Below are 27,243 nucleotides of genomic sequence, written 5' to 3'. Positions count from 1 at the left end.
TTAAATGCAGAGAATCCATTTGACTTGTAGTTGACAGGAGAAAAGGGGGTTCCATTCTGAAACATGTGTTTTTGTTGTATCGCTCAATATTATTATTAGCAGACATGGTAATTTACTTGAACTGAATGTGAATATGTTCTGGGTCCTACACTAGGTGCTTAATTTATCTTAGTTAATTTTATTTAATTCTCATAGTGATCCTAGGAGGTAGCTATTGATGCTGAGATCTTTCTCTCTTCAATCTAATATTATTTCCATTATGGCAATGGGGTCTTATAGGTCTCAAAGTGCTTTTACCATATATAATCATATTTCATCTTTGCAGCAACTGTTGTGTTGATTTTCTTCATTTTACAGAAGTAGAAATAAGACCTCAGATAACTCTTCTTGATCTGTCCCAGGTCATACAGCTAGTAACAGAACCAGGTCCTTGGAATTAAAATCCCATTTGGTTATTTATTACCCTTTGCAGAGCAATAAACATAACACAAAGAGAGAGTTCAACATAATGTATTTTTCACTTTTCCTTAATGCTTCTCTCCAGGCATCTGATTTATGTAGGTGCTTTTCACTTTGGGGGAGAAAGAGCCCAAATCTGGGAATGCTTCAGACCTTCAGTGATAAATAGTTTGCCATTTAGTCAAGCAAGTTAAAAATTAAAGCAGAGATCAATTAAAAGTCATTGTTTCCAGGTTTATAAAGTGCTTTGCAGAAAGCAGTCTAGTGAGAGTTCTGAATGGACTGTCATGTGTTTGATCAAATGGTCCAGTGAAAGGCCCCGGAAGCTTACAGAACAGAGCCCTTATTTTCAAAGAAACTCAATTGCACTTAGCCTGGCTAAGCTAGAGCCCCCTTGAAAGTCAGAACTATGAGAAGAAGAGCCAGGAATCAAACACTCTCAGGGGCAAACTGGAAAGACATTATTCCATAAACTTTTCATTTTTTTCCATAGTAAGAAAATTAATTAATTCTATTAATTTCCATCAGGACAGCCTTCATGGAAAACTGAAAAGCACCTATTCTTTTTCTCTCTCATTTAAAAAAAATTTAAAAATCTACTGGCATAACATTGCACATCATGATTTTTTTTTCATAATCACATTGAGAGAAAACTTTTATTTTAGTGACTTTCTTTTCAGTCTTGAAATATGCATCTGAACATGCATATTATGAATGTCTGCATATATACACATGTTATTTTAAAAATAATTTTCATACAAAGGATATTACACTCTTGGCAACCTGCTTTAAAAGAATTCTCAAACCTAACACTATATTCTGAACATCTTCCCATGTCAATAATTGGTCTACTTATGATTTATAATACATATTTTCTATTACACTATGTGGATCCACCATAATTTATTGCACTGACCCCTACCTTTAGGCATCTGGGTTGATTCCAACTTTTCACAGTTATGAATAAATAATGCTGGGATAAACATCCTTGAAAGTGAATTTCTGCCCTTATCTCTTGCATATTTGAGGTGGTATCATAAACCCATTTAAAGTAGAGGGATTATCGTAACAGTAATAACTAACATTTACTGTGCGTGCTGTAAGTGGGTAAAACAAGATTTCTTGTTCTTGCTTTTGCTCTGTTGTGCTTCTTTTGTCTACTATTGGGAATCTGAGTGGTTGCCTTGGTCATTTGCTATCTGGCGTGACCTGAGGTAAGTCACCATAGCTCCCTGAGCCCCAGTTCCATTATCTGAAAACTGGGGATAGTAATACCTATCTCACAGGCTTATTGTAAAGATTAAATGAGATAGTACAAGTAAAGAACACAATGCTTGATACACAGACTCCGTAAACACTAGTTGCTCTTTAGTCTAAATATGGAGTGAATCAGGAATTAACATTACTCTTTCATTCACACAGAGGGGAGTGTTCAACCAGCCTGTCTTAATAGTCTCTCTCTCTCTTTTTAAAATTCTATTTATTTATTTGACAGAGAGAGAGAGAACAAGTAGGCAGAGAGACAGGCGGGCGGGGTGGGGGTGGGAAGCAGGTTCTCCACTGAGCAGAGAGACCAATGCGGGGCTCGATCCCAGGACCCCTGAGATCATGACCTGGGCTGAAGGCAGAGACTTAACCGACTGAGTCACCCAGGTGCCCCAATAGTCTCTCTTTTTTAATCACAATTTCTTACCCTTTAAAAAAAATTCTCCATACCATTTATATCTCCATTATTGTTCTTATTATTTGTCTCTTTTCTTTTTGTTCCTAAATTAGTCTTGCCAAATTTTTTCCTACATCCTTGACTTTTCAAAGAATCACCTTTCTGTTGTTACATATCAATTTCAGTCTTAAAAAAAAAAATTTCCTCATGCATCAGTTTCTGCCTTTATATTTTAGAACTGTATTTGAATTTGTTAAATATAATAGAATTTACAACCATTTGAAAAACAGAGTTGTAGCTAGGATGGATTACTATTTTTTTAAGATTTTATTTATTTATACGACGGAGAGATCAGAGTAGGCAGAGAGGCAGGAGGAGAAAGCAGGCTCCCTGCTAAGCAGAGAGCCCTACATGGGGCTCGATCCCAAGACCTTGAGATCATGACCTGAGCCAAAGGCAGAGGCTTAACCCACTGAGCCACCCGGGCATTCCTAGGATGGATTATGTTTTGATCTGTAATACATGGTGCACATAAGGGCTGTGAACCCCTGGAAGGGGTTTTGCACTAATCTTTACATCCTTCTACTTTCTTTAGATCTCTTTTCTTTTTCAAGTTTCCTGAGTTAAGAACTTGGTTCATCTGTTTTTACATTTTGTGTATTCTGTTAAATGCATTTAAAGCCTGCTTTGGCCATATCCCACAACTGCAAAGCTACATATATAGAAAAGCAGCTCTACTCACCCAGTGGAAAGATTTTATTAATAGTTTCCTTCTATTATTATTTACTGCCATCATTTGGCATTCATTGGCTACTTACTATGAGGCACACCTAGAAGAGTAAGAGTAATAGTAAAGAGTCACTTTGAGGGTGTCTGGGTGGCTCAGATGGTTAAGCATCTGCCTTTAACTCAGGTCATAATCCCAGTGTCCTGGGATCCATCCCCCCATCAGACTCCCTGCTCAGCGGGGATTCTACTTCTGCCTCTCCCCCTGCTCCTGCTCTCTTTCTTTATCTCTCTGTCTCAAATGAATAAATAAATCTTTAAAAAAAGGAGTCACTTTGGTCAGGGAGCTTAAGATTTCTGCTTACATGCTGAAAACAAAAATCAGGTGAATTCTGAGAGCTGTAGAAGTTTTCAGCCACAATTTTTCTCACATTCCAGACCAAGTTTTTAGCCTATCTATGTTTAACATAGATCTGGAGAAGAGGGAATAAGCAAAAGCTAAGGGATAAAAATTTATGTTTAGATGTAGTTTAATAAAGTTAGCAGTGGCCATGGTCTATATCTGTTAACTGAGTTTATTACCTGAACTTTGATCTAATGTCTGAGTGAGGTGATAGTAAGAGTTTTGGAAGAAACTACAAATAATTTGTTATTTAGGCCATGGGTTCTTACTTTGGGTCTATGAAACTTGATGAAGTAAACATATCCATAATATACATACTTATAATTTAACATATATGCATATTTACATATTTTTTCCACTAAAGCCCAACTGTAAATGAGCATTTCTTCTATTATGCATGTACTCAGTAAACCATGGTAATACTAGCAACTTGTGACTTCATGCCCAAGAGAAATCATACATATTTTCTATCACATTAAAGTTGTTGCAGATATCTTAAATACTGTTTATGTTCTTTGCTACTGCAAAATTACTGTAGGTCCTGATCTTGTTATTTAATGCATTAATAAAGACACAAATATGTAACTGTTATCTTTGACTGTGTAATAAATTAACCCCCAAATTAGGGGCTTAAATAACAAATACTTATTATTTCATGGTCTCTGTGGACCAGGAAACTGACATGGTTTAGCTGGGTCTGTAGCTCAGGGTCCCTTCCCAAGCTGCAATCAAGGTGTCTGCTAGGGCTGCATCACCTTGAGGCTCACCTAGGAAAGAATCTGCTTTCAAGCTCACTCAGATTGTTGGCAGTTCTTCATGGGTTGCTGGACTGAGTGCCTCAATTCTTTGGTGGCTTCTGACCAGAGACCTCTCTCAGTTTCCTGCCAAGTGAGCCTTTCCATAAGATAGGTCACAGCATGGCAAGCTGGTTTCTACCAGAGTGAACACGGGAGAGAGCAAGAGAGGATAGCAAAGAAGGAAGCCAGATTCTTTTTGTAACTTACTTATGAGATGTGATATCCCATCAGTTCTGCCGTATTTTTTTCCCAGAACAAAATCACTAAACCCACACTCAAGTGGAGGGCATTGCACACGACAGGAATACCAGAACTGAGGATTATTGGGAATCATCTTAGAAACTGCCTATCACATAACTATATCACAAATTCACTTTTTAGTATTTTGATAACTGTATGCCAATAAAATCAATTTCCTTTGTAGCCCTAGAAAATTTATCTTATGCATTTAAGAACAATATTCTGAGAAATGTCCCCAGACTTCACCGTGTTTCCTGAAGGGCATATGACTTTAATTTATATCAGTTTAGGCACTTCAACAACTTCCTATGGGAATTTGTTTAGAATAGCCTCAGTTTAGAATCTGAAGGTCAAAGCTTTAGCCTCCATATTATCCTACTCTGATACCCTAGACTAGTCCATATTACTCCAGTGCTATGAAAAACGTATGGCATAGTTGAAAGTGTAAATTTGATATAGAACACTCCATAAACTGTTCTCCATTCTACTCATTTGAATTAATATACGTATGTGGATAGTGAAAGGAGAGAGGTGTACAGGCCTTTGTCAAGCATGTTTGATCACAATTAAACCTCCTTATATAGCATTTGTTACTTGAGTCTCAAAAGGACCATATGATATCGGTGGAACTGATATCCTCAAGAATGCATTAATTACAAAAGTAGTGCTTTTTCTGTTACCAAGTTATATATGAGAAAGCACAGGGCGTAAAAAAAGAGGGAGAGAGAGAGAAGAGAGAAGTGATGTCATGATGCTTCCCTATGTCCTTTGCATCTATCACTTCTTCTTGGTGAAACTAAAGATAATTATGCTTTTCACAAGTATAACACCATTTTCATATACTGTCTTAGTCTCTAAAGTCAAGGGTATTTTGTAACACTTCCAATATTCAGATCAAAGATGAATTTTTTGACAATAACTGTGAATGATTCTCTTATTTGGTTTGCCCAGTGTTTTCTCCAAAGTCAAATGCATCCTCTTCACAAAGCCATCCCTTTTGAGTTATACTGCAGGGACTTTTCCCTCCTAGTTCTCAGATCCTAAAGCATCCCAGTACTGTCAGTATTTTAGATTTTCCAAGACCATCTAAGCAAGTTTTTCGTCGCTTTTCCAAATTTGAATCCCTTTCAAGCCTTTGCAGTGGAGTCATGGTGAGATGGAAAAGGGTCAAGGAACTTGGGAGGCTTTTAGATCCCACAGCTACTGATTAAGCAAATTGGTCAGCCAAGTCATCTTTGTTAACCACCCTTTCCTAATCTGCAAAATGTGTGGATTCGTGGGGATTATCTCCAGACCTCTTTCCATTTCTTTGCTTTACATTGTGACTTACTCTTTGCATTACATTGGTAAGTATTAAGGAAAACTCTGTCACTTAGGACTAATATGGCACCACACTGGAACTCTCTCAAGGACCAGCTTTTGAACCAGCTTTGAATACAGAAAAGGTAAGTGAGGTGAGGTTGATGAATGAGGGAAGTAGTGACTGCCAAGTTCACTGCTCCAGGGCCATCAGGAATTCACAAGGAGTAGGTGGGCGGGGCAGACGAGCCGGCGTTGACGACAGAAGGCTACTTCCGGCTGTGGTGCGTATGACGTCAGGGCCGAGCCTGACCGGCCCAGCCACCGAGAAGCCGAGGAGGGAGGGCTCGCGAGAGTTCAGGAAGGCCGCCCCGAGATTCCGGCGCGGCCGCGGGTGCCACCTCCCGGGGGCGGGGCGAGGGCGGAGCGGGCAAAAGGGAGCGGACGGGCCGCGGACCGGCTGCGGTCCGTGCGGAGGCTGAGCCGGCCGCGGGCGCGACCGGAGGCAGGTGAGTACGCGGATGCGGCGCGCGGCGGCCGCGGCTGGGGGTCCCCGCTCGCGGCGCGGGCCCCAACTCTGCGAGCAGGAGCCGGAGGAGATCTGTGTCTTTGGGGGTCCAGCGACAGCCGGGCTAATGTCGGGGCTGGCAGTGTCTCTCCAGAGAAGCTCCAGCGACGGCCTCGGCCCTCTGGTTCCCCGAGGTGATACTAGTCCCGCGTCCCCGGAGAGGTAGCCGCGAGCCCCGGGAGGAATCTTTGTGCTTCCCTGCCCCTCTCCCCTTGCACTCCTCGGCCCCGGAGCACCCCGATCCCGGTCCCTGCCTGGGCTTCATAAACAATAACAAATGTCGCGGAACCTCCGCTGGTGCCCCCCGCTCGCCCGTCCCGTGCCCTCCAGCCGATGTCTCCGAGAAGGAGGATTCCAGGCATGGCTCAAATTGTGGGGGCTGCTTGTGTACCGTTCCTAAAAACTGATGCGTCAGATTGCTAAACATTTCTCAGATCGACACAACACGGTAAAGCCTGCTAGCTCCCAGAAGCACGGAGTGTTCAACGCCGGTCTCAAAATCGGTCCCTGCCCCTGGCCCCGGTAGACCCTCCTTTCAACATCATTTTCTCCCACTCCCCTTTTTTCTCTTTACTGTCGGGGGCAGACGAGGGCTTGTTTGCTAAGGGAATAGGAAAGGTTGTACCCGGTCGAGCAGGAGACGTTTCATCTTTAAAAAGTTATCAGGTCGACGGCAAGGGAACAAACTTTATTTTCCAAAACCGGTGGCCTCCCGTTTACTGATGCTGCTTTTGTTTTGTGGGATCACTTTTCGGATTGCAAGTTTGGAGGAAGGATATAAAAAGAAATTGGGGGGTGGGGAGAGAGCTGGAGGTGCTGGAAGTGGTGGCTTGTCCAAAAGCTGTGAAGCTGTTCTCACTTGGTAAAATGCAGAACCAACGCTCTTGTCTGTTTCACGTAACTTGTGATAAGTTTTGACAGAAGTCAGTTGCTGGGAAAAGGCCTCAATATTAGTTTTCTTACGGCTAAAGTCTGAGAAGACAACTCTTACGGTTTTAATTTGTGCCTCCTAGTTGTAAGATGGGAGTGAGACCTTGTCTTCAAGGGGGTGGGGATGGGGTAATTTGTCAGGTCTCCCTACTTTAAGGCAGGATCCATTGTTGCTTAAGCCCAATTTTACTTACCCTGTGCAGACCTTTTTGTCTCAGTCATATGTGTATATAAGATACTGGGAACCTCTTTGTCTTTGATCAACCTTTCTTTTTTTTGCCTCAGGATATATAAAACAATTAAGTTTATTATACTCTCCCCGTAGCTGAGAGGTATTATAGGTGAATTAGCCACCATTGTGACTGTTTGAGGAAGAGAAATTAGTTCAACATACGATGTTAAATTGTGATTACCTTTGTTGATCGCATGGGTTCATTAAAGTACTTTTGTGTGAAAAATCCTGATCTCAAAAGTAAAAAAAAAAAAAAAAAAAAAAAAAGGTTTGATGTAGCTTAGCTTTGCGTTTTCTCCTGGTTAAGATGGCTGATAGATAATGTTTTCCATTTGGCTGAGATGTGTTTAGGATGAGAAATAAATTGGGTGTAGTTTTTGTACTCCTTTGAAAGGTCCTGACAGTGAGGAATGAAAAAAATGAGAAAAGCCACATTAAATGGGTACAATTCTTTTTCAGTCTTCTGTTTTTTAGTTTGTTTTAAAATGGGTCAAAGAATAGAAACTAGGAAAATTTGTGCAAATGAATAGGTGTCCTTGGCAGTTTTTATGCTGAAAAATTAATTTCAAAAGGTAGAACACTATAAAACCAGAGGAAAATTTGTAGAAAATGCACTCAATTCAGTCACTTGTTTTCAGAAAAGTTCTGTTCTCTCAAAGTGAGGGCAACGTCATTGTGTGAGTGAAGTTGGATAATACTTTAGAAAGTGTTTTCTCAGTGATCCGGAATAAGTTGGAGGCTTGTTGTGTTTTGGGGGCAGGGCGGGGGGGGGGGGCTTTTTTTTTTTTTTTTTTAAGAGGGAAAAGAGGACACAAATCAAAGCCAGAATGATTTGCATCTCAATGTAATGTTAAAATGATTTTATTTTACATAAATAGTGTTGGGTGAATGAAGCAAGCATATTGTCTTCTAGCAGCCCCAGGATTACATTAAAATCAGCAGATGGGCAAGTTATGATTAGGTTAGACTTGACATATGCAGAAATTATGCTACTGTATTTTTATATTAAAAGTACCATGGGCTTTTTTGAATGAAATAATGCAAATAAGCTTTTAAGGTATAAGAATTAAAAAAAAAATAGTTTAAAAAAATCCTTAGCTGTTTAAACATATTAAATCAATCCTTCTTTCCTCCCTCTCTCTCCACACCCACAAAATTTTGTTTAAGTCTTAAGAGCTCTGATTTAGCAAGGTAAGACCAGTATTTAAGTGTACTGGTTACATAAAGCTCCGGTCTCCAGGTAAAGATTTCTTAATTGACAGGGTATGATTGTTCAGAACCTTTAGAGAGAGGGAAAAGAAGGACAGCAGTGAACAATATTTGCTGTCTGATGTACTCAGATGAGCTGTCATCTCTGTCTTTAGAGAGACACAATTTAATGTGAGGGAAATGGACCCAAATAACTGTAATACACATGCATTTTGTGGAGAAGCCTAAGAGGGAGGGATTAAATTGTACTAGATCAATTAAGGAAGGTTTTGAATAGGAAAAGGCGTTTATTTAGATGATTTGATGATCTAGTCATGATAATCATAATAAGTAAACCCTTTATATAATGCTGATTGCTGCTAGAACCTTACATGTACTAATACCTGGGTTTAATTCCAATAACAACTGTACAGAGTAGGTATTTTTTATTATTTCCGCTTTGTAGAAAGGGTAACTGAGGTATCAAGACCAAATAACTGGAAAATGATAGAATAAGGGTTCCAGCTCAAGCATTCTGGCTTATACCTGTATATCTCTGCTTAATCTCTATTGTTATTTTCTCTTCCATTCTTGATGGTCTTTCTCAGGTCTTTTTTAAAAAAATTAATTCAGGAAAATACATTTCTCTGGCACATGTAGATTTAGTGGTCAGTTTTGTAGAAAGAGCTTCAAAATAAACAACACCCAGGTAGGTAAGTTATTTTTGGAATGTGAAATAATCAATTGCAAGAAATTGCTCTTGGTGCAAAATAATCGTAACCTTTGAGTGGGGCTTTTGATAAATTTGACTTATTACCTAGTACCATACCCATACGGATTTAGAAATGAGAAACTGTAACTCTACTAACTCCTTTGCCTAATGGAATGTTTGAATCATAGTATATTTTGGCTTATAACTTAAATAAAAAATCACTTGGCACTGGGTATTTTTTGGATTGAATTGTGAAGTTGGAATTTAGTTAATGATTGATAGTCTTAGCCCTTCTAGTTTTTATTTCCACAAGCAGCTAAATATATTATGCCTGAATCAGGGTGGGGTTTTTTTCCTTTTTTTTAAAAAAAGATTTTACTTTTAAGCAGTCGCTACGCCTGATACAGGGCTCAAAATCACAACCCCTAGATTGAGTTGTATGCTCTTGACTAAGCCAGCCAGATGCCTCATGAATCAGGGTTTTGAATAGAGTGTGGTACATGTATAAAATAAGAGAAGCTCAGTTACCGATACTTTCTGTTAGGGCACCTTTGAAAGCTCTTTGGGATTGTAAAATAAAAGGTGCCATAGAAATGTACCCTGCCTCTTGTAGACCTACTCAGTAAATGCTTTTTTGTTGAATGAATGGTCCAAATAATTTTATTAATGAAGTTCCAAGAAAAGTTCACGTTTGTAATTGGCTATCAAAGTACTGGGATCACAGTAAACTCAAGTGGATTTAAAGTTTAGGAGAGAAAGTATATCTCGGCAGTGGTAGAGGTACCGTCTACTAAGATGCAGATACATCAGCTCCTTTGTCCATGTCTTGATTGACCAAACTCATCATAGCGTTCCAGACGCACATTTTCTGAGATTGAATATAGTAAGTGTCCTCTCCTTGTCTGAGTTGGGTAAGATGGTAGAAAACGCCCACAGTAGGATAATTTATGGTTGATGAGCTTAAAATCTAATAGGGAGAGTAGAAGAACTAAAGCCAGGATTTAAGCTCATATATTATTATTACAATTAGACAAAAATGGCAAAACAAATTTAAATATATATGTATATGGGTATACATATATATGTATTTTTACACAGCTTAAATTAATAATGATGGTGTATTATTTCCATTTACTACCACCTGACTGACAAAAATTTTTAGGATCTTCAGCCCATAATTTCATGCAGGTACTTAAATTTTTTTTTTATTAAATTTTTAAGATTTTATTGATTTATTTATTTGAAAGAGAGAGAGAGCACACATCTGAGGCAGTTGCCGGGAGGGCAGAGGGACTGGGAGAGAGAGAACATTAAGCAGACTCCACGCCCAGGGCAGAGCCTGATTCAGGGCTCCATCTACAACCCTGAGATCCTGACCTGAGCTGAAATCAAGAGTTGGATGCTTAACTGACTGAGCCACCCAGGTGCCCCTCATGCAGATACTAAGACAATTATGCTTTGTTATTAAAAAAAAAAAAAAAGGAAAGAAAGAAAGTTAACATTTTTCTAAGTACAGGTTTGGTTTTGAAAGGTTATTCTTAATAAAGAGGGGTGTGAGCCGATGCCTCAGAGGGAAATCAGATATTCTCTCACCTCCTTGCTGGTAGAAATTTGGGGGCATCTTTTCCCCTAATAGACGAGTCTTGTCTCTGTTGAACATCCACTGAGACAGGTAGCTTACCTCTTAGATGATCTCTGCACAGGTCTTACAGAAGACCTTAGCAGTGCCAATTCATACGGTGAGCTGATCATTCACACAGATGTTGGGTAAATTCAAAAAGGCCTCGAACTTTGGCAGTTTTGCAATAGTAGTACTTCTGCTATGCTTAGTTTTTAAACTGTTAAACAAGCTCCTTGCCTTCTTCAGACCAGTTGACGACTGATGTTGATTCTCTGGCCACACATGTCGCTTTCTTGTTTGCCTTGTCTTTTGCTGATTCTTCCTGATTCCACAGGCATAGACGTTATTACAACTTGTAAGTCTGATCCCCCATACATAGGCAGCATCCAGTGTTAGCCCCTACCTCTTGTTTCTCATACCTTTCCCCTTGTTTTCTTACCTTTTACAATTATTCGCTGTGTCTATCTGATTCCTAATTTCGGAACACTTTCCTTACTTTTGCAATTACTAAAGATGATAGAGTTAAAAATTACTTAACACCGAAAATCAACCACAAATACAACAACTTCCCCAGGATAAAGAACAAGATAACAGAAACCTAAATGACTATGCATGGTTGTTAATGCCATCTATTTTTGGCAAGCCGAGTTGGTGTGCCTTTGCTATGGAGCCTAGCTTTCATTCTGTATAGGAAAAGTTAAAAAATCAAAAGTTTGGAAACAGGAGAGTGTTGGTACACATCACTAAGAGTTGGTGGTGGGGGTCTTGCTCTGTCTACATGTAGTCATGGCTGTTCTGCTTTTATGACTTTGAGAATTTGGCTACAAAATCTGTAGATTTCTGTAGAGTTCTGTAGATTCTTCAGCAATCCTGGAGACACAGTATGGCATTTGTTACATGAAAAATGCTTTGTGTAATCTATGTTTCTCAAACTTGGTCTCCCAACAGGAATTTATAGACTTAGCTCTCTGTCACCTTCCCTTCTGACATGTTCTTGGCTCTTTTTTCTTCCTGAATGTCACCAGTCAGTGTACAGGTCTAATAATAATTTTATCAACAACAGTAATCACTCACTTATCGCTTACTATGTATAAGACATAATGCTAAGGACTCTATATAAGTATCATCTCATTTAATCCCTGAGGCAACCGTATGAGTTATTTCTGCTTACCCATGAGGAAACTCGAGTCTTTGGAGAAGTAACCAGGGTCATGTGGGTAGATAGTGAATGATGGAGTTTGAACTTGATCCCTGAGATCCCGTTTGCTTTCTCTTACATTGTTTTATTTTATTTAAAAAACGTCTCCTCTGCTGTTGCCTTCTTCTAGTCCCACCCGAGTTTTCCTTCTTTCCTTCCCTTCCTCCCGTTTTTAGGAATTATTTACAGTTCTGCATGTCAAACAAATCTTTTTAGAAGAAGTAGATAGAAATAATTCAGTTCTACTCATATTTCCTGTAGAGGGGGACTTGCTCTTAGAGAGAGCTTACTGGAAGAATTCTAGTTGTAACACCTTATATTTGTATTGTGCTTTAGAGTTGCCTAAAGCATTTGTTGTCACATATCCTCCTAGAATCCTCCCTTTAACTCAAGTCCCTAGATTAAAAGATGCTACACACACTTTCCCAAAGACTGTGCAAAGTTAGTTGATGAGACACAGTTCTTGCTCTCAGCAATTCTAATGTGAAGTAAATGATATAATCAAATGTTCTGACTTCATTCAAGCCAATTAAGAGCAGATAAATATCATTACAGCACAGCAGTTTCTTTCTTTCTTTTCTTTACTTTCTTTCTTTTTTTTTTTTTTTAAGATTTTATTTATTTGACAGAGAAAGAGATCACAAGTAGGCAGAGAAGCAGGCAGAGAGAGAGGGGAAAGCAGAGCCTGATGCCATCTCGATCCCAGGACCTTGAGATCATGACCTGAGCCGAAGACAGAGGCTTCATGCGTTGAGCCACCCAGGCACCCCAGCACAGCAGTTTCTTAAAGGGCATTATAGTTTTGAGATTTGAGCTTCCTTTTTGGTCAAAATTGAGAAGTTGGAATTTTAGTTCTGCATTTTAAATCATGGAATTTCAAAGTGCTCCATCCCTGTGATTCAGGTGAATGGTGGTTAAGTTGCTGCCTCCCTCATCCTGTGTACAAGTGTGGCATTTAACTAAAAGATTACAGTGAAGGAATAGGGCAGAGGGAGGACAGATTATCATTTCAGAAGTGAAATTGGAGAGATGGAGATCCTAACAAGGGCTTGATGAGGTATCTTATAGTGTCACTATTGTAGGAAATTGGATGTCAGCTTTAGAGAATGGACAAGCTTCATGTATTGAACTCTGGCAAGTTGTATTATTTGAGAGATCAGAGAGCTTATTCAATGATCTATCTTTGGAATTTTATCTTGTGCCAGTATCTTGTTTGACTAAATTTAATTTTTACTAAATTGAGTATTTTTTTTCTTAAGCATTTGCCCATTAAGTTGGCCCCAGGGTGGAAACACCACACCATGTTTGCACTTTATAGTTTTTTGGTATTTGTCAGCAGAGACTGGTTGCCTGGTTTATAGCAAGAGGGAGTTGCCTTTTATTGTGTTTTTACAATAGAGATCCATTTCATTTGGACACATCTTTCAAATCTGGTTGAGGATATTCTCCATATGTCCACTATTATCTAGCCAAACTGAAAAGACTTTTTCTATTTTTGTGGCTAGAGTGGAAAAATTTCCATCCAAATTGCATGTATTTGGCCTATCAATGTTCTTAATACTGGCAAATCCTAAAGGAGCCACAGACTCATAATATTTTAGTGAGGTTAATCATCATAATTCAACATTTATCGTCTATTTGCAGTGCACTGTATGAGGTACCGTGCAAAATAGAGATGAGTAAAATATATTGCACTTCTACTTAGAAAGGTTCTATCCAGTAGGAGACATAATGTATGGGTACAAATAAACTGTAATTCAAACAGAAAGTGATAAGTGAATGGCAGGGCGCTATGGGAGCAGAGGAAGAAGGGATTTCTTCTGGCTGGAGAGATTAGGAAGACTTCCCATATAAAGTGAAATATGAATTGGCTATTTAAGAGTGAAGGCCAGGCCAGGAAGAGGGATTAGCATGAATTGGATCTATCTCTATAACACCTGATAAATTATATGTTAATTATTTACTTTTCTCTCTGCCCTATTGGATTTCAGCCCACAGAGCTTTGAGAACAGGTGTTTTTCAGAAAGCTTTTCATTCTTTGCATCATCAACTGTTCAATGTGGTACATTTAATTAAAGTCATACTTTAGTAATAATACAGTGGCATTAGTGTATTTGGACTTCATTCAAGGGAAGAGGGACCAGAAATGAGAAGAGCAATGAAGAGACTATTTATATTTATTTAAAATTTTTTTTAATTTGAGTATAGTTGACACATGATGGTACATTAGTTTCAGGTGTACAACATAGTGATTCAACTTCCCTATATGTTATGCTCAAGACCTGTGTAGCTACCATCTGTCACCAACACAATACCATTACAATATCAATGACTACGTCCCCTATGCTGTGTGTTTCATCCCTATGACTTATTCATTCCATAACTGGAAGCCTGTGCCTCCCACTATCCTTCACCCATTTTGCCCAGCCCTACCCCTCCCCTCTGGCAACCATCAGTTCTCTGTATTTATAGGCTTGATTCTGCTTTTTGTTTATTATTTGTTTTGTTTTTTAGATTCCCCAAATAATTGATATCCTATGGTGTTTGTCTTTCTCAGTCTGACTTATTTCACTAGGCATAATGCTCTCTAGGTCCATTCATGTTACAAATGACATGATCTCATACTTTTTTATGACTGAGTAATATTCCACTGTATGGATATATGACATCTTCATTCATCTATTTATGGACACTTGGGTTTTTTCCATATCTTGGCTATTGTAAATAATGCTGAAATAAACATAGGCATGCATGTATCTTTCTAAATTTGTATTTTTGTTTTGAAGGGACTAAATGACCTAGGAGATAGATAATAAAGTTCTAAACTGGGTAGGATTGGAAAAGAGAGACTTGGATGGATAGTTGTTGCTCCTCCATCTTGAGACCGAGGGATTTCTTTCACTGTGTGAATTACCTGTGAGGTACATGTCATGTACCAGGAGATACAGAGATGGAAGGACCTGGTGGTCCCTCAGACAGCAGGCAGGGAACTAGAGAGCCACACTCGCAGGGATAGAAATAATTGCAATAGCACATGGCCGCTGTAATAAAGGAACAGTAAGAGGAGCAGCTAAGGAGAATGAACACCTGTTTAGGAAAATCAAAGAAGCCTTCCAGGGAGGTGGTAGTGTGTGAGCTTAAACTTGAAGGGTGAGTAGGAGTTTTTCAGGCCAAAAGGCAGCAGGAGGCCATGATGGCATAGAGATCTAAGAGACTGTTTAGAGAGCCACAAGATCCTGGGTTATTTTAGTGTTGGGACGTGAGGCTAGATAGGATAAATGGACTTGTCTTAATAGAGTAGCATTTTACTTGCCATTTTTTTAAGTCTTCTTTTTCGAAGATTTTATTTATTTCAGAGAGTGAGAGAGAGAGCATGCATGGGCATGAGCAAGGGGGAGTGGTAGGTAGGGGGAGAGGGAGAAGCAGACTCCCTGCTGAGCAGGGAACTCTTCCTGGGGCCTGATCCCAGGACCCTGAGATCCTGACCTGAGCCGAAGGCAGATGCTTAACCCACTGAGCCACCCAGGTGCTTCTCCCATGTTTTTTGTTTGCTTGTTTGTTTAAATATATTTATTTTATCCAGTTCTAGCACTCTGAGCTTTTGTGAGGAAGTATTTCTAGTGCCTCTTATAGCCTAGTGGAGGTAACTCTGCTGTGCTTCCCACTCCTAGCCCGCAAGTATACTTCCAGTAATAAATTTCTCTTGTTTCCACTTAGTGAAATTAAGCAGAAAAGGTGATGAATGATACCAATAGCCAGAGAGATGAAGAGGGAAAGCAATGCACTGAAACCCTTTCCTCTGATGAATGCCCAGAGCCACTAGGGTTGTCCTCTAAAGAGAATACAGCGTAGAGCATAGCTCCAAGCACTTGACTCAGGGGAGGGGACTGTGGTAGGAACACAATTATTTACCTTTCCCATAAAGTTTTATGGAACCTATGAAAATTTCCCAGAACTGTAATATCTAGTGCTAAAGTCCTTTTGTTCTGGTTCCAGCCTTGATATTTTTAAAATCTTCTTTACTCTGACCCTTACTATACTTCATAAATTAGCATGACTTAAACTTTAAATGGTCTTAAATGTGGGCCCTGGTTTGTTCCCCTCCCACTTTTCTGGGCTTCCAAAATCTGCATTGACTCCCTGCTAAGCAGAGAGTCTGCTTCTCCCTCTCCCTCTGCTCTCATTCGAGCTCTTCCTCTCTCCCTGTCTCTTTTTCCCTCTTTCTTTCTCCAAAAATAAAACCCTCTTAAAAAAAAAAAAAAAAAGAGGGGCACCTGGGTGGCTCAGTGGGTTAAAGCCTCTGCCTTCATCTCAGGTTATGATCCCAAGGTCCTGGGATTGAGCCCCACATCGGGCTCTCTGCTCCACAGGGAGCCTGCTCCCTCCTCTCTCTCTACCTGCGTCTCTGCCTACCTGTGATCTTTGTCTGTCAAATAAATAAATAAAATCTTTAAAAAAAAACCCCTGCATTGGCAAATTATGATTCTGAACTATGTGTACATAATCTATATTAGACCGCCAGAACTAGGAAGCTAGGTTTCTTTTTTCACATAGGTTTCTTTTCTACAGCCACTTACCCTTTCTGTCTTGTGCTCTGCTGAAACAGAATATAGCTGTTTTCTAAGGACAATCAAAAAGTTAATTAGAATTATATCCATTGTATTCTAGGCTGGGGCTTGGCAGCTGTGTTAGGTTTAGTGCCATTAGTGGGAATAATCAAAGTTTCTGGGCACTACCAAGAGGAAAGTGAAAGACAAGAGGGACAAGAAAGAGAAGGCTTGCAGAGTGTCAGGGGAGGGATAGGGTAGGAGCTGGAGAAATGTTTAGAAGGGGTCAAATACCTCTGACACCTGTTCCAGGTGCCACTTAGTGGGACATGTGCCATATTTTAAGATTAAGTTGAACCACCAGTAATCATGTCTGGAAATACGCTGGGTGTATTGTTATGCCAAAAACGACAGTTTGTTTTAATAAAATATTTCTGGATTTAATAAAAACAAAATTTGTATATATACCTGTGCCTCTGTCTTTAGTATTGAGTAGAAGGGGAAACAGAAATCAGTAATTTTTAAATATTAGTGAAAGTTACAGTACATTTCTGAAAGGTAGTAAAACATTTAAGATTTAAAACCACAAATTACATATCTAGCCCCCATCAGGCAGAGGTGGCCAAAAGGGAAGGGAAGCATAAGTAGGAAAATGTGTTTGGATAAAACTGTGTATTCATCCTACTCATATAACAGGACCCACAGAAGGAAAAATAGGGTGAGAAATTAGATCTAGAGGCTGTGGTCTCCTGTCCAGGTAACCCAAGTACATTTCACTTTCAGGAAACAAGAAGCTTTAATTCTTCAAAACGTTTTTCCATGACCAGCTAACAAAGCCAAAGAAAAAAAATAGGCACAATTTTAGTGTTTCTGTAATGATGATAAAAAGTTATTTCTCAGATTGTGAGAAATACTGGATTGAATGAAAGCCTTTGGCTCATGTTCAAAGCTGACAGCTGCTGTAGAGGTCAGAGAGTCAGATTCTCTACTGTGTGTTCTCTCTAATCCTTGACAAGTGGATGGCTTGTCTATGTCTACATATTTTAGTACCTTGCTGAGACAAGGAATTCAGCAGTTTACAGGTTACCTAACTTTCATTTCTTTTGGTGGCCAGTGTTCTCTAGCCTTTTGCCCTGATCCTCTTTTCTTCTCCCTCCACATGCTCTGGTTGCCGGATGATCTCACGTGCTCTGATGTCATTAGGGACCACTCTCTCATAATCACTTAGAAATCTATGTATCTGCTCAGACCTCTTCTGAGCCTGGGACTGTGTTGTCCATCTCCTTCCTAGAATATATAATATTTAAGATGTTGACCTCACTTTTCCAGCTCTGTAAATGTGAATTGTTTTGTGTATGTCCAGAAATAATTAGGATTATGGAAATTTATTTATGATTAGCAAGTGACCAAGAGACTACTATATAACCACAAGAATGCCAGTTAATGAACTTATTAATATAACGGTGAATAGAATGGAAGCATGCATCATTTGGCCAACACACTGTCACCCAGTAGGACAGTCTTCATGGCAAGTGTCAATAAGCCATGATAGCTTGATGGAGTGTCTTTTTTTATAAGGATGCCTCTGCCCACTGCTACTTTGGATATGGGCAGCTCATTTTAATTTGGGGCAGTGTTAGAGGAACACAGGCAAAATCTTGCATGTTAAACTCCTGCTTTCTTCCCCCCAGATTAATATAACTGTTATTAATGTAACTGTTAGCACAGTTTATTTAGCCAGAAGAAAACAAAACTGATAGGGTTTCAGTTTTCTTTCTTTCTTTTTCTTTCTTTTTTTTTTTTTTTTTTAGGATTTATTTATTTACTTATTATATATATAGAGAGAGAGAGAGAGAGGGAGATCACCTGAGTGGGAGGGGGAGGGGGGAGAGAATCTCAAGCAGACTCTGTGCTGAGCATGGAGCCCAGTGTGGGGCTTGATCCCATGACCCTGAGATCACAACCCAAGCTGAAACCAAGAGTCAGATGCTTAACTGAGGCACCCAGGTGCCCCACAAGGTTTCAGCTTTCTTTTATTTATTTATTTATTTATTTATTTGACAGACAGAGATCACAAGTAGGCAGAGAGGCAGGCAGAGAGAGAGGAAGGGAAGCAGGCTCCCTGCTGAGCAGAGAGCCATGTGGGGCTCGATCCCAGGACCCTGGGATCATGACCTGGGCCAAAGGCAGAGAGGCTTTAACCCACTGAGCCACCCAGGTGCTCCAGGTTTCAGCTTTGTTAATTCACATTCTAATCCTACCTCCTGGAAACTACATCCTGTTCAGTTTTGATCAGAGTTGGGTATTCCAGATATTTTCAGTCACACATTCTTTTGGAATTACTTATGTTGATAGCTAATTTCTACCACTCTATTTGATTCATGCTGATATTACTCCCAGAGGGTGATTTAATTTTCAAATTAGGTGGGCATTTCGCCTTGGCCTTTTGTACTGACTATAATGTATTGCCAAGTATTGCAAACTTCTCCAGGTATGAGCTGACCAGTACAGTGTACAGTATGACATTCACCTTCCTTTGTCTTGACCTTATATGTCTATTAGCTTAGCCTAATAGTAAGATTGCATAGATGGCCATTTTACATTTTTAGTTTATATCAAGCTTTATTCAACAGAAATCTTTAGTTGTTCTTTATATATATAGTGGTTTGTCACCATTTGTGCCAGCATTTCATTTTTTTGAATCCAAGCATAATTCTTTACCTTTTCTCTATAAATTTCATTGGTTAAAGTTAATTTTTCGTTAAAATTGTTTTGGATTTTGACTCCACTGTGCCCTGTCTGATTATTCTCTCCCGATTCCAGTTTGGGATGAAGACTTTGAAAAGAATACATCTGATAAGGATCAAACTTTATCCATTTCATTGATAATATAACTGCCCAAGCCCAGTGAGCCTTGCAGAACTTACTTAAGATGACTCTTAGTTTTGTTGCTTAATCAGTTATAAATGTATCCAATACTCAGTCCATTTTTCTTCATCTTTCTCCCTTCCTCACCCTAAAAAAAATTGGAGAATGGGTCTTGATGGGTACCTTTCAGAGTCATAGAGATTATTTGTCCTTAAGATTTGCCAACAAAGGAAGTAAGTTACTTGGCAAGATGTTTTCCTCCCGAATCTGTGTACATTTTTAGTGATCACCCATCTTTGTCTGTTCAAAAGCCATCTGCTTTATTATCTATTCTAGAATTTTCCTCAGGCTGGATGATAAGCACAACAATGAGTGTTTTGTAACATTTTGTAACGTCCATTTTCTTTTGTAATGCTCATGTTCGTTCCTCATTTTGAAAGATTGGGCAGTTTGTCTCCTGTCTTTCAGCGCAGCTCTCTGGTCCTCATGGTTTATCCGAGTATGTAGAGCATGTGGGCCTGAGATAGCAAACCAATCAGCTGGCCAGGTGAGAAGATTTGCAGGGCACTGGGGGCAGTTGTCTGATGGCCTCCCGTGTCCTGGGCTTCAGCTCCCTGGTTTCACATCCACTTATGGCCATAGTTCCCCACCCTCCACTGTAGAAGAGAGGCGGAGCTCCAGAGGTGGATGGCAGGTGGGCACCCTACTGGGAGTCCTCCTCTATAACACAGGGCTTGTATCTCCCCAGCAAAGATGTGGGAAGATAGAAATATGTGAACTGTAAAGGGGTATGCAAGTGCAGTATTTTAAAAAAGAAAAACAGAAGTGGTTTTTCTTCCTTTTTTTTTCCCCCCTGTCCTATGTTAACTACACTGTTTCCCTGCACCAACTTACCCAGGCCGATTGCAAATTTTTCCTTCCAAATGAATATTCAAAAGCTGCTTTTGTAGCCCTTAATGGTTTTCTTAAGTTCAGCTCACTGTGGGCATCTGGCTTCCTGATACCATCCTCTGTTTCTTTTACAGCCATCCATGTTACGTGTGCCTCTTCTCAGTTTCTCTTATCTGTGTCTTTAAAATCTAAGTTCATTGGAGAGCTCTCTGTGCAGCCAGTCTTTTCCAAATCTTCCCCTTTTCTCTGTCATTAATATCCTTTGCGTTTATAACAAGAGTTCTATTATTTTTATACCAAATCATTTTAAGTTTTGCTTTTTTCCCACATGACTAGGGAGAGTGGGGGCTATACTGTTTGGTTATACTTTTCTCCCCCATGTTTTTCTAACTCATTCTCTTTCTTTAATTCTCTCTCTTGCCCTTCTTTCCTGGATACTTCTGGTGATGTAATTTTAGAAATTATTTACTTTAAAACCTAGAAGTTTATTCAAGATTTTATTTATTTATTTTTGAGAGGGAGAGATAGAGAAAGAGAGAGATATCATGAGTGTTTAGAGGGGCAGAAGGAGAAGCAGATTCCCCGCCAAGCAGGGAGCCCTAGGCAGGGCTCCATCCCAGGACCCTGGGATCATGACCTGAGCTAAAGGCAGCCTCTTAACCAACTGAGCCACTCAGGTGCCCTTAAAACCTAGAGGTTTAAACCTGGTACTTGATCAAGTCCTGAATATATATAGAACATTTCCTTATTATTTTAAATTCATTTTCAATTTATAATTTACTTTAAACAGAGTTTAAAACGGACACTGTCTCCAGGGAAATAATCATGGTTTCTACGTCCTTTGTATTTTCCTCACAACGCCTAGTCAAATACAGGTATTTCATGTAGACATTGAGTAATAGGACCTAAGAAGTGTGAGTTCTTAAGTTCTTAATGGTTATAATTTGGGAGTAATCCAAAAATCCTTACAGTGTCTACAAGTGCTTCACATTCTGGTACCGCTTACATCTCTGAACTCTTTTTTCTTACTATGCCTGTGCACTCACTCTCTTCTTACCATGCTGATCTCCTTGCTGTTTCTTACAGACACACTGCTGCCTCAGGGCCTTTGCAGTTACTCCTCCGTGCCCCTAGGTTTTTTTTTTTTTTTTTTTTTTTAACTTTTTATTTTTTATAAACATATATTTTTATCCCCAGGGGTACAGGTCTGTGAATCACCAGGTTTAACCCACTTTTTCTTTTTTTTTTTTTTTTAAAGATTTTATTTATTTATTTGACAGAGAGAGTTCACAGTAGACAGAGAGGCAGACAGAGAGAGAGAGAGAAGCAGGCTCCCTGTTGAGCAGAGAGCCCGATGCGGGACTCGATCCTAGGATCCTGAGATCATGACCTGAGCCGAAGGCAGCGGCTTAACCCACTGAGCCACCCAGGCGCCCTAACCCACTTTTTCTTATCTGCTTCAAACTTCCTTCTCAAGGGAACCTCTCCTGATGACCTTATTTAAAATGTTAATTGCTCCCTCAGCCCTTGCACTTTCTAGTCTCTCCCCAACTTGAATGTAAGCTCCATAAGGGCAGGTGTTTTATGTTACCTGTGTCCTTCCTGCCAAGAACAGTACCTGGCCCATTGTGGATGCTCAGTAAATATTACTCAATCAAAGCTAGTTTAACCAGAGTTGTATTCTTGAGAGCTTTCTAAAACATATCATGCAACTTCCCTTTTAGAGTCTCAGGCAAGATTTGCTTTTATAGTCTATGAATGTTCTATAACTTGTGTTCTCTAATGTTCCACATTCCCAGCTATTGTAACAAAACTTCAAAATTGCGGTCAGGTTTACCAGTACTTCAATTTAATCAGCTAATTTCTTCCTGTGGTCACATTCATATCTAGAATATTTCTTTCCCTGTTTGAGAGATGGAAGGTTTAGCAAGGCATTTATCAGATGCTTTGAGTTTTAGCTGTGGAAGAATTCTAGCAGATATTCCAAAAGTTCCATTATTTCTGTGTCAGCTTCAGTCTCTAGAATATTCCAAATCAGCAACTTTTTATGCCCTACCTTTCCACCATTGCTCTATTCCTGTTCAGAGTCCTATCCCATCAAATCCCAGTAATGCTTTTTTTTTTTAATTTAAGATTTTATTTATTTGACAGTCAGAGATCACAAATAGGCAGAGAGGCAGGCAGAGAGAAAGGCTCCCTGCTGAGCAGAGAGCCCCATGCGGGGCTCGATCCCAGGACCCTGGGATCATGACCCTGACCCGAAGGCAGAGGCTTTAACCCACTGAGCCACCCAGGCGCCCCAAATCCCAGTAATGCTTAATGGTATCATATTTACTTATTTGTAAAATGGCAGTTTTATTTCTTTAATACTCGTATTCTGGGTTTATGTTCACAGGAACCTAACACCGCATTGTTGTTAACACCTTCCTGTTTGTTTTTCTGCAACAAATAATTTGCTGGACCTTTCTCATTGTCTTTTTTTTTTTTTTTTTTTCCAGAGCATGACCAGCTTCTTTCATAGTTACAATAATAGCTAAACTTTTTCTACCTGTTCTTCAATTTTAAGCTTAAAGTCCACTTGATCAATGAATCAAGTGACATAGTGACTTACTTACTTACAAGTATAGTGGCTTCTGGAACTATATCCAAAGGAAACAAAAACACTAACTCAAAGTTGTCTGCACCCCCATGTCCATTGCAGCATATTACAGTAGTCAAGACATGGAAACAACCTAAGCATCCATTGACAGACAAATGGATAAAGAAAGTATGTGTGGGGCACCTGGGTGGCACAGATAATTAATCATCCAGCTCTTGGTTTGGGCTGGTTGTGATCTCAGGATTGTGGGATCAATCCTGGTGTGGGAGTCTGCACTCAGTGTGGAGTCTGGGTTTCTCTCTCCCTCTGCTCCTTATCCCTGGGTGCTTGTTCTCTCTCAAATAAATAAATAAATATTTTTAGGGGCACCTGGGTGGCTCAGTGAGTTAAGCCACCACCTTCAACTCAGGTCATGATCTCAGAGTCCTGGGATCGAGCCCCTCATCGGGCTCCCTGCTCAGCGGGGAACCTGCTTCCCCCTCTGTCTCTGCCTGCCTCTCTGCCTACTTGTGATCTTTCTTTCTGTCTAATAAATAAATAAAATCTTTAAAAATAAATAAATATTTTTTAAAATAGAAGGAAAGAAGAAATTGTGCATGCACACACACGTACCCCCACACACACACACGCAACAGAATATTATGCAGCCATTAATAAAATGAAGAAATCCTACCATTTACAACAATTGGGTGGACCTGAACAGTATTATGTTAAGTGAAATAAACCAAACAGAGAAAGGCAAGTACATACGATCTCCCTTCTACGTGGAATCTAAACCAAAATAAAACAAACTCATAGAAAAAATGGTCAGATTTGTGGTTACCAGAGTTGAGGGGAGGGAGGAGCATTGGAGAAAGGTGGTCAAAAGGTATGAACTTTCAGTTACAAGTCAGCAAGTCCTAGGAAGGGAAAGTACAACATGACGACTGTGGCTAGCACTGCTGTATGGTATATCGGAAAGTTATTGAGTGAATCCTAAGAGTTCTCCTAACATCACAAGGAGAAAAAAGTTTTATTTTTTTCCTTTCTCTATTTATTGTATGTGTGTGAGGTGATGGATGCCAACTAAACTTACAAGAATGATCATGTCACGGTATATGTAAGTCACGTCATTATGCTGCATATCTGAAACTTACAGAGTGCTGTATGTCAACGATATCTCAGTCAAACAGGAAAAAGATTACCTAGCAACTAGCAAAGGCTTTGAATCTACCATTTTAACTCTGTGGTCTGAAACAAATGAAATTGCTATGTCTTCTAAACTTATGTTTGTATCCGTAAATGGGCGAGGGGATGGGAGCTACAGTAAAATGATGCCTGCTTCATAATGTATTCAAATATATTCATCCTCTTCTCAGAATTAAGTGACATGAAGATAATGGTGATAAACTTTCACGCTGGTTTACTGTTTGCCAGTCATGGTTTTAAGAGCACAATGTATCGCAGGGTGTATCAGACGTTCAGTGTGTTTCGCATGTGCTTGGCCTGTGGAAGCAGTCAGGATGTGCCAGCTTTCATTAGCAAGAGCAGCAGGCTCTGTGTAAAAGTCCTCATTCTTAGTTTTTGCCAGGTATACTTCCTCATCAGCCAAGAGTGTGTTACAGATGCCTGATGCTGCGGTATGAACCAGGCATCCATGTGCCATCACATCATCCTTCAACACTGTCCACTTGCTAAAAGGAACCATGAGAAGCATCATAGTACTTCAAAAAACTTCTATTTTGGGGTTAATGTCCAGACAGTAATAATGCCTTTATTGACAACCCAGGCATTACACTTTGAAATTGAATACAAATTATTTAAGTTTAAAGAAAAATGTCAACTTTTATAAATAGAGATGTTGTTGAAAACTGGTTTTTATCATTTGTATTTAGGGAATTCCGTATATGTTTTAATTGACTCAGCACAAAATGGGTAAGTTAAAATAGCTCTTCTAAAACGGAGAAAGCTTTATAGAGATTATGCTAAGTGTTTATAGGTTAAGCATTCTAAAAGATTACCATTTCCATGGGAGAAAACTCCTTAAGTCATTGAATAGTCAGGTTTTGAAGTAGCTCTTACTTTTAGAATGATATGGATATGTATACTTAAAGTAGACTCAAACAAAATAGTTGTTGTATATAAATTGTATTTTAATGTGACCCTTTGTATCCATTTCACCCTGTATTTAGGAGAGGTCAGATAATAAAAGATGGTTTAGAAAGCCATTTGAAGACTCTAACGAACTTCATAAATATGGGTACTACTACTCTGCACATGAAAATATAAGAAACATTTAATATGAGTTAATATAATATTTAAGAGTTATCATCTCTTAACCGATAGCAGCATGGCACCTGAGATTTACTGATTTATGTAATAGCATTTTATGAATAAGTAGGACTCTGCTCAGGTCTTTTGTTTGAATAGGCATTTCTCTTTGTTGTTCACCCCAGTCAAAGCACTCCTTCAGAAGACCTAGTTCCTGTTGCCATGGAGGTTAGAAGGTGTTTGAGATCCTCATTACTACTCCCTTGAAAGAGACTTTGAGAATGCCAGTTATTCCCTAGAACTCTGTCTCTGTTGTTCCATCTTTGGGACATGGAGACCCCTTGTCATCACTACAGTGTTATATCTAATGGACCTCCATAGTACTGTACTGAAATTGTCTCCTGCTGTATTCCTTAGGACTGTGCTTGACCTGCCCAAATTGTTACAATGTGTGTAGCGGTATCTGTAACATAGTGAAAGAGAAGCTGGGGCTGAAGTTGATTACTTCAAGTCAACAAATATTAGCCCTTTCTTTGTGTTTTTATCATGCTAAATGGTGTGGGGGACAGAATAAGGTATGGCTCTTGTCCTCAAGAACTGTGGAATTTAATAGAAGACTAATATACATGACAGCAAATCCACTTGCACAGGAGTATGGAATCAAAGCCCAATTGGGAGAGTCATAGTAAGTGCTAGACAAGTTCTGAAGTGAAGCATAAATGAGGCAGGAGAAATCAAGAACAGCTTTTAGAAGAGGTAATAATTCATAGAGGGGAAAAGGAAGGACTATTTTTAAGTATTCCAGGGCTTGGTGGTAGCGTTGATTATGGTATGTCTGTTGGTTGATGAGGGAGGAGACTGGCAAATAATGGAAAATAAAGTTAAGTAGTTAGGGTGGAACCAAATGATGGGGTTTAATAAAAGCCAGGCAAAGAAGTTTAGATTGGAGTGGCAGAAAGAAGGCTGTAAATGTTTTTGAGCCAAGGAATTACATCATCCAAGCTCTAGAGAAGGAGCAGTGATGTACAGATGACAGAGAATGGCATCAGGAAGACCCTCTTTGAATGATGCTGCAGTTATGTCACTGACATTGTGAGCGGGGCCTGGACTGATATGATGATGGTCATGAGAATGAAGAATAAGGTAGGTTGGGAGAGGGATTTGGACAGCATTTGTTAATGAACTTGAAACAGGAGAGGGAGAGTTGAATTGCTTTCCAAGCTTTCTGATTGGAAGAAAGGTGGGTGCCATGGACAGAAATGGGGTTGGCTGTAGAGGAAAAGTATGCATTTACTTTTGGATGTAATTATGTATGAGTTGTCTGTAAGGTGTTTAGGTGGAACTGTTCAGAGAAATGTGAGACAGCCGGCTGGATGAAAAGGTACGTTGATTTACTCATCTGTGGAGAGTCTTGTGTAAAGGTTGTGGGGGGCAGGTAGGAGGAGCTCTCTTCAACAAAGATGGAGATTCAAGGACTGGCTTTCGTGGATAGCTTCTAGTAGATAAATCTGAAGGGATCCTTATATTCATGTTGATTGAAATTACTTTAACAAGTACTTTTTTCCCTTGGTGATAAAAGGCATGTCAAGCTATTTTAGGAAATTAGAAAATTCAAAGAGGTGTAAAGAAAAACAACCATTAACAGTACTTGGTTGGTTTTCTTTCTGGTCTTTTTCTTTTGCGTTATAAAGGGATAGGAAATATATACATATGTGTATGTATACATGTGACACATATATGTATATATGATTGTGTACTATTATATGTTTTGTTGCTTGCTTTTTCATTTAACATTGCATCATGATAGTTTTCCCATGTCACAAATGGCTGCTTAAATATGCTATTCTTTTTTTTCTTAAGATTTTATTTATTTATTTGACAGATAGAGATCACAAGTAGGTTGAAAGGCAGGCAGAGAGAGAGAGGAGGAAGCAGGCTCCCTGCTGAGCAGACAGCCCTATGCAGGGCTTGATCCCAGGACCTTGGGATCATGACCGGAGCCAAAGGCAGAGGCTTTAACCCACTGAGCCACCCCGGTGCCCCTAAATATGC

The 27,243-nt window shown here is 39.5% G+C and overlaps 1 protein-coding gene across 2 annotated transcripts in view; it reads left to right on the top strand.

The window, feature by feature from the left end:
- The first annotated feature begins 5,929 nt into the window (after positions 1-5,929).
- The window catches only part of STK38L (serine/threonine kinase 38 like), an 86,787-nt gene continuing 65,473 nt past the window's right edge, over positions 5,930-27,243 (top strand). Inside the window, exon 1 of one of the 2 annotated variants that reach the window (XM_082738523.1) lies at positions 5,930-6,096. The gene's annotated coding sequence lies outside the window, so the exon portion shown is untranslated. The remainder of the gene's footprint in view (positions 6,097-27,243) is intronic. The other variant, XM_082738522.1, reaches the window with a different exon arrangement.

The sequence above is a fragment of the Mustela nivalis genome (genome assembly GCF_964662115.1).
Source record: "Mustela nivalis genome assembly, chromosome: 7".
Lineage (NCBI taxonomy): Eukaryota > Metazoa > Chordata > Mammalia > Carnivora > Mustelidae > Mustela > Mustela nivalis.
This window is presented reverse-complemented; position numbering and strand designations above follow the sequence as displayed.